General features: G+C 32.4%; 1 protein-coding gene across 17 annotated transcripts in view; it reads left to right on the top strand.

Moving 5' to 3' along the window:
* Nucleotides 1–11,441, top strand: part of LOC129745373 (plasma membrane calcium-transporting ATPase 1-like) — a 139,105-nt gene that overhangs the window by 66,615 nt on the left and 61,049 nt on the right. Inside the window, exon 1 of one of the 17 annotated variants that reach the window (XM_055738421.1) lies at nucleotides 3,247–3,263. The exons of the other annotated variants lie outside the window; for them this stretch is intronic. The gene's annotated coding sequence lies outside the window, so the exon portion shown is untranslated. Of the gene's footprint in view, nucleotides 1–3,246; nucleotides 3,264–11,441 lie in introns of those variants that run through there. 17 annotated transcript variants of the gene reach the window in all.

The raw sequence follows: 11,441 nt of genomic DNA, 5'->3' as shown, positions 1-11,441 counted from the left end.
CATTCTGTACGAAAAGTAAGTTAAAAATATGATTCGCGTGGGTAATGCTGATTTTGTAAAACCCCGTCTATAAGCGGGGTTAGTTTTTTGAGAGCTAATAAAATTCAGTTTCAGATTTTTTTTTATAAAGTAACAAATTATAAATGGACATAGAAAACATGTAAAGGCAACAACAAATGTTTACGTTTATGTCTGTCATTGTCTGTTAAACATGATTGAAATTGTAAAATCAAAATTTTCGAAATGAAGGGATTCTATTCGTTTTTTTTGTGAAAACCTTATCTATCACACAGCAACAATAATCTGATTGTGTGTGTTATATCTAATGTATTCATTTTGAGTAATCAGAGTCAAGCAGGCAAAATAAGTAAGCATTGAACATTAACAATGTTTTAATAACAAGAAATTAGTGCATTGTCGATAGACACTTAAATTCAGCTCCAGAATTCAAAAATCACACTCAAAATTATAACACTAGTTACGAAAATTTGAAAAAAAAACCGTAAACTTCATCAACTGACTCAAAATTAATAGAACAATTTTTGAGTTATGCTCCAATTATGAAATTTAGCTAAGAGGAACGAAGTTCTTGGACATGAATACAAAAATGTTGGACTACGTAGCATAAATTTGAAATTTCTTTTTCTCATATTGAGTTTGCTATCGATCATCTCAAATTCACTTTTGTGTGAAATTGTAGATATTTGTTATTTATGGTCAAAAAACGCATTTTTCAGGAAAAAATCAATTTTTTTCGACGGTTTTGGAAATTTTCAATTTTTGTGTCTATGAACTTTGAGAGTCAGTTTAAAACAAAGAATTCAAGAGATAACCATAATTGAAAACAGGTTGAAAACTGTAGAAGTTGACTGTACGGAAGGCTAAAACTGGTAATTGGCTTTTCAGGAGGCCAAATGTGAATGGGATTATAAGACATTTGTTATAAAGACATACACCGTCTTAGCCGATATAGGCTTTACAGACTGAATAAATGACGTGGACAACTTAAGATTAACATTTAACATCCAGTACCGAGATGGGAATCGAACCCATGCCATCAGTGGACCTAGCGATTACCGTCTTACCACGCTAACCACTCGACCACCGAGACGTGCCCGTCAAAAAATTCATCGACCGATTTTTACATTAAAGATTGTCTTTGATTTCCTAATAAAATTCTCACTTTTTGATAGATATCAAAAGACCGTATTTGAAAAACGCTATCAGAAGTTATTCACAAAAGTTGCTGGTGCATGAATTTTTCTGCAGTCTTTAGTCCCGAATATCGAATAACTGCCAAATTTGCCTGGATATTGCCAGATTTTGAGTTGTTAACTTTGAAATCGAATGCCCGGATTTTGCAAGATTTTGAGATAAAATATCCCGGATTCGCCCAGCAGAAAAATATTTGATTAGCTTATGTTTGAATACTTTCCGATGTTCTGGTTTCAAATTTGAAAAAAAATCAAAATGTGCTGCCTGTGATCGGATTCCGGCATCTGTATCCAGTTTATTATTCTTGATTTTCAATTCGGTTCATCATTTAAAAAAAAAAACATTTAAAATTGCAAACCATTTTTAAGATTTGTATTCGAATTTTTTACTCTTAATTCCCATCCACAATAAAACTTAAACAAGTTCCATAACGGTGATAAAGAACTGAAATATCAGAGTTTCATTATTCGGAATTTTCATTCGGATTCATTAGTTGAATTACGAATAAAAAATTGAAGAATAGAATATAGAAAATCAAAGATTCATAATTCAAATAAGAGATTTCAGGTTAAGAATTTTGTTATAAAATACCCTTTTCGATTCAAAATTTTCGAGAATTTTTGAAATTGACTTTTTTAATCTTGGGTGTAGATTCTGTAGATCAAACAACAATTGTTTTGGAAATACCCGACGTTTCGACCAATTTTGTTGGTCTTTTGCAAGTTAAACGTTAACAGTGCGACCATAGTGACACGGATGAGAAAAATCTTTTCCATCCGGTGAAAAACACTAGACGTTGGACAAAAACGAATTCGACAAAAACAACAGACAGCAAATTCCCTTGAAAAAGACCATTAAAACTGGTCGAAACGTCGGGTAGTTCAAAAACAATTGCAACAAAGCCAAATTCAAATTTCTATACATCATCCACGGTCGAAAATATAAACCTAATCTTAGGGAATTTTCTATTGGAATTTAGTTTCAGAAATCGATTTCAAATTAGGAAATCAAAATTTTTATTAAGATTCAAAATGCAGAATTCACATTTGGAATTATAATTCAAAATTACAAAAAAAAACAGGTGAAAAGGTGAAATTATAAAATAAGATCTGAATTCATTTTCAAGATCGCGTTATTTAAAAAATCCTAATTGATTTTTTTTAATCACAGGTTTTTAATGATTCAAGAAACTATTAATCATAATTTTTTGTTGGTAAATTGATTTGTACTTAATTTTCCTTTACAGGAAAATTCAGCTGAAATTTATACCGAAGATACTTGAGAAACAAAAATTTAAAATGAAATCAGAATGTATCGGGTTCACAAGAGTTAAAATAAATTTGATTTGAACCCCAACTGAATCTTTTATGTTAATTTCGTATTAATTGATACATTTTCACCAAAGGTTTTCTGTCAAATCCCTCAATTTTTTAAGCTTAAAAAACTGAAAACTCATTTTCGAAAGTAATAATTTAAATCAATAACTTTTAATATAAAACGACTTAACCCGAATAATGAGATACTCTTAGTATCACATTTTTTACTTTCCTGTATACATAAACCATTTTTCATGTTATAGGGAACATTTTGTCACCAAAACTATTCAACATTCGATGTCTGAACTCTAAACTTTTCGAGTACCTATTCCAAACTTGTAGGTATTTGATTCGATACTCGTTCGAAACTATTTGAGAAGTAATTTTTTCAAATGGTATTCTTTTTATCTGTGTTACTAACAATAATACATTTTCAATAACTTTTTCTCAGTTCTGTGTTTCAACATGATTTTATCACTGGAGTCTTTATTGATATCCATTGAATTCCATTAGAATTTGCTTACCTTATTTACCTTATAAAGGTTCCTTACCCACATACATAAAATCCCTTTTGAATTTTTTTCAGTTACACTGATCAGAGATGTAATCGAGCTTCATAGATTCGTAACATTGGCTTTAAGTTTTATGGCATTTGGAAAGCTTGCATCATCACATCAGAAGAACATGAGTTTCGCAGTAAGAAAAGGCCAAAAATGAGTTCTAGCGTCCAAGGTTTGCATTTCGAAGCACATCCCTGGTTCAGACCTAAAAACACGAAGATATGTATAAGATTTTTTAGCATGAAAACCTCTGAAATCGGCATTTTCTTAAATCTTTCTTGCTCGTGTAGTTAGATATATTTTTTTAGCATCCAAATTAAAATTTCAATCTGCTATTCGTCATTAATGGTAAAGGACAAAAAATTGCTATCATATCTTTTATCTTATGATATAATGAACTTTTGGACATTTAAAGGCGAACCAGCCTGTAGCTGAAAACCTCTCAAATAAAGACAAAAAAAACTATTGGACATTCTGGTTAATTAAAAAAAATCGATGCTAGGCATAATTGATATTTCCATAAATGTTCGTCCTGTCGATTAACATGTCCAACATCCAGGATCAAATTTTTCAGATAGATAGTTTGTGTCATTCGTAAAAAATAAAGAAAAAAGTTCTCCAAATGATAACTTCATCAGATGTGTGTGATACGCAAAATTAGTTAACACCGGTTTTCTTCATAGATAATGCCAATCACCTGGAATCATCGAAGCTGTATGAGCCAGTTCTGCAGATTTCTTTACTAGCATTCGGTAACCGTCAACAGCAATCGTTTTCGAAATGTGATAATGGACTTAGTGATGCCAATTGTTCATGAAGATGACATGAAGGATTACTAGTTCGAGTCGGACTGCGCTACATGTCACACAGCTTTTCCAGCAATCAATGTATTGCTATCTGATACTGAAAAAAATTGGCTTTAACTAGCAACCAAAATAACCAGATTTGACACCACCAGACCTGAAAACAGCGAAAAAAAACGTATGACATTTTTGCACTTGTTTTTGTGAAAGTCGACTTGAGAAATATTTTGAACAACGCTGTTGATCTTTAATGGCGACCGTCAAAAGTTGGTGTAGGTGCTTTTAGTTATCCAATTCCTGGTGTTTCAAAGTCGCTTATCACCTGAAAAATCTATCGATCACATTGGCAGAATTGGCGCCTGTTGGATTTCACCAGAAATGGTAAGAAGGTTAAAAAAAACCTTTTAGCATAACTGTCAGTCGATCACAAATGAATCTCTTCAAATTAGATTCAATATTCAAAAGCACCGCTCCAATTTAAGGCAATTTTTATCTTTTTCCATTGAAACTGATAATTCTATTCAATGGAACGACATGGACAAAACGTGCTTCTTATCACTCCAAAACAGTTGTACAGTCAGTTCAAACTGGATAAAAAAAAGTTTGATAATTAAATCGGATGTTCGGGATTAAATCTAACAACGTCGAACGCTCGATCCAATCATTCCGATAAAAATATTTTATCAAATTACCTTGTTTGTGGGGGCTTAGCTCGATATCGCCGGCATCTTTAGAAATAGCTCCAAACAGTAATTGTGTTTAAGTAGCTGAAATTGAATAATATGGATTAAAATTTAATTGATTGTTTGACGTTCTGTTGATATTTTTTTTTTGCTTTCGTTATGTTAGTCACTGTTTCTGAATACTTCCCGTAAAGGATCTCACGGATGATCCAAATCCTCACAACCCGTTCCGGCTTCTCGGGCTTCCTGACCTCAATGATAAGCGACGACAAAGTGTTACAGCAACAGTCAGCCGGATGTTTACGTAGGAACGCCTAGTTAAGTGGTGTATCCGCGTCAACGTTTGCCATTGTACTCCCGACTCCCGGCTGCAAGATCAACGAACGGACTGATCCAATGGTATTCAGCCAGGTTAACGTCACCGTTAAGCGTTGCTAACTTGAGTCTTGAGTGTGGGTGGTTAATTCTATATTTTCTCAGATGTCCTCCGCGCGCTCATTATCTTGGACTTTTGCATTCCTACTCTATCACCAACATATGGCACAGTGATTGTTATCACTTGTACACGTTATAGGTGCTTAAATTATACAGCTAGAAGATGTTCGTTATGACACGCTATCTGAAGATGACATTTTTCCGCATGCGTATAAGAACAAGAAACAACCCCATCGTTCGTCGTAACGCGTCGTCGACGATTCACTTTCGATTATCTAACCTTGCAGATGAAAAGCAGGAAACTCAAGCTGCGCCGGTTTCGTTCACACTTTGCTCCTGTTTGTTTCCAGATTCTGGTTCGGCTTATCAGGGGTTAAATTCGGGTGTCATAAAAATTGCTGCATTTTTTTTTCGGGTTTGTACTGTAATGTATTATATCAATTTTGACATCATTAGTACCGAGTACATATGATTTCTTGTAAAAATAAGCAACGGTTTGAACCAGTTTATTTCCAAGGTTTTAGTTAAAACTTAAAATGGAAAAAACTAACAATATCAGAATTTACAAAATCGAAAAAAAAATACGAAATTTACGGATCATTGAAAATTGACAAAAACAGGCAAAATTGACAAAATCGTAAAAAAAATACAAAATTGACAAATCTGACAAAATTTATTAAAATTGCTAAATTGACAAAATAGATAAAAATGACAAATTTACTAAATCGACGAAATTGATAAAACTGAGAGGATTGACAAAAATGAAAAAAAATATGGCAAAATTGACAATATGTATCACCGGAATTAAAAAATCGAGAAATTGATGAAATTGACAGTACATTGAAAATTTACAAAATTTACAAAAATTCATGTATGTATGTATTAGACCGATGCAAAAAATGATTTTTTGCTCGCATATGTTTCTTCGATGCCTTTTGGGTCATCAGGTACTAGTGTAGAATTTGGGATGATTTTGTTGATTCCTGAATTCGCACAATGCGATTCAATTTGTTTGAAAATTTTTATGGAAGAAGGAATTTTTGTGTATCAAATAATCCAGAAAATTAAACTAAGCTTGAAATGAAGTATGTCTTTTATTATTGATAACATGATGAGAAGCTAAGCCATTCACGGAAGAAGTCATAACCATTTCAAAACAAAATAAATCTAGAATCAATGAATATTATTTAAAACTAGCTGACCCGGTGTGCTTTGCTACACCTTTCCAAATCAAATGATATTTTCAGAAATTATTAAAATTTTTATTGTTTTGTTGGCCCACTATAACATAATTCAAAATTAACCATATGGAATGAGAGCTGCAGCTGGAGTTTTGAATTGCAATATAAAGATTACTTAAACTAATTTTCTGAATTTTGATCTATACATTTGTGCTAAAGTTCCGATAATTTAATCTTTTTTTTTTAAGCTTCGCCCTGAAATATAAGGGTCTCAAATCAATCGTACGCAAAAAATGTAACTTATAAAAAATGGTTGTTTTTGGTTGAAATTTATGCTAAAAAACTGATAAGAGACCCCTCTGTCCTTCCCATCACCCCCTGTTGAATGGAGGTCGTGGTGTTTAATAATCATACCCATATTTTTCCTAACTAAGAATCCTCTTATATCAAATTAAGTTCTATTAGCTGATAAGTTTTTGAGCTTTACAACAAAATTTATATGGAGCCCCCTCCTTTCATTTACTCTCTACATTGTAAATCGTAAGGATCTATAACTATCGTGGAAATATATCTCGTATCCAAATACCTTTCTATGCCATATTTGTTTCGTTGTTTTGTTGTTCAAAATTTCATTAGACCCACCTCCCATCACCTATGTACATACTCACTGGAAGGAGGAGGGTGTGTCAAATAATCAAAGAATCACATCATAATCATTTCCCATGTTAAGTTTTGCACATTTCTCGGATTTTGTAAAAAAAAAGTTAAACGTAAGCTTTTCTCTTCTCTTTCTATGTTCAAAGTTCTATTCTCCTTCAGCAAGAAAGGAATTGTTTCACATAGAAATATCTATCGTATTGAAATACCATCCCATGCCAAATTAAGTTTTATTTGCGTAGTAAATTCTTGAGTTATGCATAAACTTGAAAGAGAGTACCATCCCCCTTCCATTCTCCCCATTGAATGGAGGGGTGGGAATTTAATATTCATAGAAGTATTTTTCGTACTCAAGTCCTTTTTTATGCCAAATTTGGTTTCATTCGCTCGATTAATTCTCGATTATGCAAAAAATTTGTATGAAAGCCCTCGTTTCCCCCTTTATATCGTTCCGCTGAAAAAAATGGGGCTTCAATTTATCATAGAAACATTTCTCGTATCCAAATACCCTCACACGCCAAATATGGTTCCATTTGTTCAATCAGCTCCCCAGTTATACTCAAAATTGTAAGGGAGACCCTTCCCCCTCCCCTTTTCATCCACCTCTTTGAAGGAGTGCGGGATACCAAATATTCATAGAAGCATTTCTCGTACCAAAATTTCGTTCCATGCCAAATTTGGTTCCATTTGATGTTGTAGTTCTCGAGTTATGCTGTAAAAATTGTATGAAACTCCCCTCCCTCCTTCCTTTCTCCCCTCTGGAAGAAGGAAGGGGTCTCAAACAATCATTAGAACATGTCACGTTCCCAAATACCCGCCCATGCAGAGTTTGGTTCCATTTGCTTGATTAGTTTTTGTGTTATGTCAAAAATATAAAAGAGACCCCCTCCCCCCTTGATATCTCCCTATTGGAAAGAGGGAGGGGTCTCAAATAATCATTGAAATATTTTTTGTATCCAAATACCTTCCCATGCCAAATTTGGCTCTATTTGCTTTATTAGTTTTTGAATTAAGTAAAAAAATATGAAAAAGGCACCCTCCCCCTTTCTAATGGAAAGAGGGAGGGGTCTCAAATAATCATTGAAATATTTTTTGTATCCAAATACCTTCCCATGCCAAATTTGGTTCCAATATCTTGATTAGTTTTCGAGTTATTGAAAAAATTGTAAGATAGCCCCCCTCCCCCTTCCTATCACCTCACTGAGAGGAGGGAGGGGTACCTAATAACCCTAGAAATATTCCTCGTTCCCAAATACCACCCCATGCCAAATTTGATACCATTTACTTGATTGGTTCTCGAGTTATGGAAAAAATTGGCTTATCTTTGTTAAGCCCCTCCCTCTCTTCATGAAAGAGGGAGGGGTCTTAAACCATAATAGAAACCTTCCCCGGACTCCAATACCCCCACCTGCCAAGTTTCACGCAAATCGGCTCAGTAGTTTCCGAGTCTATAGGGAACAGACAGACAGACAGACAGACAGACAGACAGACAGAAATTCATTTTTATATATATAGATGAGCAGGTTTTGCTGGCAAGATTTTTCACAAATTTCAAGAAATGGTTTTAATAAAGTTAAATAAGTGTACAAATTCAATGGCTATCCAGAGCAGTTTTCGGTGATTTTTTTTTTATTTTACATATTACAGTTAAACTGCTTTGAAATGAGCAGTCTAAAATTAGAAAAATTATTTTCTGATTTTTTTTGGCATAACATCGAATATCTTTTCTGGGACTGAAGTTAGGTTTAAGGTTTACATGAAATTTACTTCAAGATTCAAGGATCATTCAAAATCCAAATATATATTTTTAAGAACTTTCAGTACATCTCTATAAATTTTTAAATGAATTTATTGCATTCCATACAAATTCCCATATAAAATTAAAACTACAATTTCCATACAAAATTATTGCTATTTGTGGCAGTAAAAAACACCAAAAAAAAGTTATAGGAGATGATGTAAAAATGTATAAATTTGAAATTTTTATACAAAGCCAGTTCATAATTGTATAGAAACTGGATGCACGCGCACTGTCACTTCATCTTTGAACTTTCATAACTTTTTACTCTGATGATATTTTTTTTTATCAAATTTAGATAGAACTACCACACTTTTATATCACAAAATTTGAGCTTTCAAAAGTTTGTGTGGCCTGAGATACAGTAATTCTACGCAAATCAAACTTTTTTTTTATTTTTACCATTAAAACTCCAATATCTCAGAAACAACGCTACGTTTTTTATTGAAATTTTGCAGAATGATTATTGGAATATTGAGCTAGTATGCCTGAAGATCTTAAAAAGTTCTATCGATGAGATCAAAAGTTACGCGAGATACAATATTACAGACAAGAACCGAAAAATGCGATCTCTTTAGAATTTTCGGTATCTCACCGGGAAAATTCCCATGAAAATTTTTTATTGATTTTCAAATAAATTTTAAATTTAATTTTTAAATGTAAGAGTAGTTTTGACAGTCTGAATCTAGATTTACCTCTTAAACGCTTGTTTTCGTTCATTAGTACACAAACGTAGTTTGATTCATATTTAAACTAATTGAGGAGCAAATATAAGATATCCCAGCAAATATTTTAGCAGCCTGAAACATTTTTAAGCAGAGTAACATTTTTCTGACGAAACGAATCTCTTTTTCACCAAAAAAAAAGAAATTGTTTTTCAATGTTGTCATTGTTGTTGTGTATTTTGTTTGAATTAGCCTAAGGAACAAGTGTTTTTTTTTCAATCTTTCAATCAATCTTCCTATGATGAATTTTTGCTTGAAGTTTCCTACGCTGAAATATATGTCTGATGAAAAATTTGTGAAGAAAGCTCCTGTCGAAATCTAAGGTTTTAACCATGATACAAAAAAATATCTTACATTCAAACGATTAAAGTTCAGCCTTGTCTTATTCACGATTTTCTATATTTTAATGAATCATTAGTTCAAATTACTAAAATGTCACTACTAAATTTATTCATTGTTTGTATAAAAAAAACTAAGCTTCGGATTTAAAAAAAATCTGCCATCTGATGAATTTAAATTTTTTAAGACACATCCCTATTAAAGTTGGCAAGCTGATTTGATATTATGTTTCGGTGTATTTTCTACATACAGACACCGTTCGATTTTGGCAACACGCCCGTACATTTTGTGTTGCCAAAATCGGATGTTGTCAAAATCGAACGGTTTTTTCTCAACTTGGTTTTCAGTTATTTTTACAAAATAACTATCAAAAACGTTATGTTTAGCCAATTTTCGACCATTTGTAGTCATTTTTTTAAAAAAATTTCATCATGTTTTTGAGGCATTTTGCGCTTTTCTTGTTTTGTTTATAATGTTTGTTTTCATTTGTAATATTTGCTGTTTTTATCGTTCTTCATAATTTTCTAGTTGTTTATTTTTTGTGATTTTCAGTCTTTTGTTCGAATTTGTTTTTGAACTTTACGAATTTTTCATCTTTTTGTCATTTTTGAGTACTTCATAAATTAAAATAAATCTGTTGTTTTTATTGTTGCACTTTATCACCATTTCTGAACTTAAACACGTATTTATGGTGTTTATCTAAATTAAATTGGTCCTGTTATAATGAAAAATGAAAGGTCATGTTTTTTTCTTAAAACGGGGTCTGTATTTTTTTAAAAACGAACACAAACACATTCAGGATCTCAAAGAAACTTGATGTTTCCTCGAAGAGATTCCCTTTTTTTAATTCTAAGCGTACATCTTTCGAGGATATGATGGCCAGCATCTCACAAATGCTAAAACCACCAACCCACAGAAAGTGTACTATGTGTGCCGTGACTGGGATTCGATCTCATGCCCGTTGGCTGAAATCATGAAATATGTATTATGAAATAGACAATACATACAAAAAATTGAAATAATACAATTTTATAATTTTTCGGGAAAAAGTAGTTTTTTTTATCTCTGTTATTCCTGCAGATTTCGAAACTCTACCATAACTTTTAGCCACAATCAATAACAATCATCTTCCTGCACGTTATGAACTAAATGATGTTTTACATAAAACATACTAGAATTCCCAAATGGTTTTAAAATTACACATTTTTTGTTTTTATCAGAACTATAATGATGCAAGTATATGCATTTTTTCCTGCATTCGATTAATAATACCTTTAGCTATGTTCAAGAGATAGGGCAAGAGAGGGCAACGCTGAGCTTTTTTAGAGACCAAAATGTTTGAACCCTTAGAGTAAATCATAAAATGAATCATTTCTTACATTCTGTTTGCTAACCGTGTAAAAATATTCCAATAGAAAGCTGTGAAAAAAGCTCGCAAACGATGTTTTGTAAATTGATGTAGCATTACTTTTAAAGGAGTAAATTTGATTTGAATACTATTGGATCTGAAGAATATTTTTCAAATTTTTCTAAGTCAGATGTCTGTGAAACGATAAGTGCTTATGATAATGATCTAAAAAATGAGGATATCTTACTTAAATATAAAACTACGAACTGGCATATGACTAATATCATTACGATGAAGTTAATTTTTGATTTTTTGCCGCCTCAAACACCATAGTGCCGCGGTCCAACAATTAAGCGCACGATTTGACCACCGTATTTCATT

This window comes from Uranotaenia lowii, chromosome 2, assembly GCF_029784155.1.
Source record: "Uranotaenia lowii strain MFRU-FL chromosome 2, ASM2978415v1, whole genome shotgun sequence".
Classification (NCBI taxonomy): domain Eukaryota; kingdom Metazoa; phylum Arthropoda; class Insecta; order Diptera; family Culicidae; genus Uranotaenia; species Uranotaenia lowii.
This window is presented reverse-complemented; position numbering and strand designations above follow the sequence as displayed.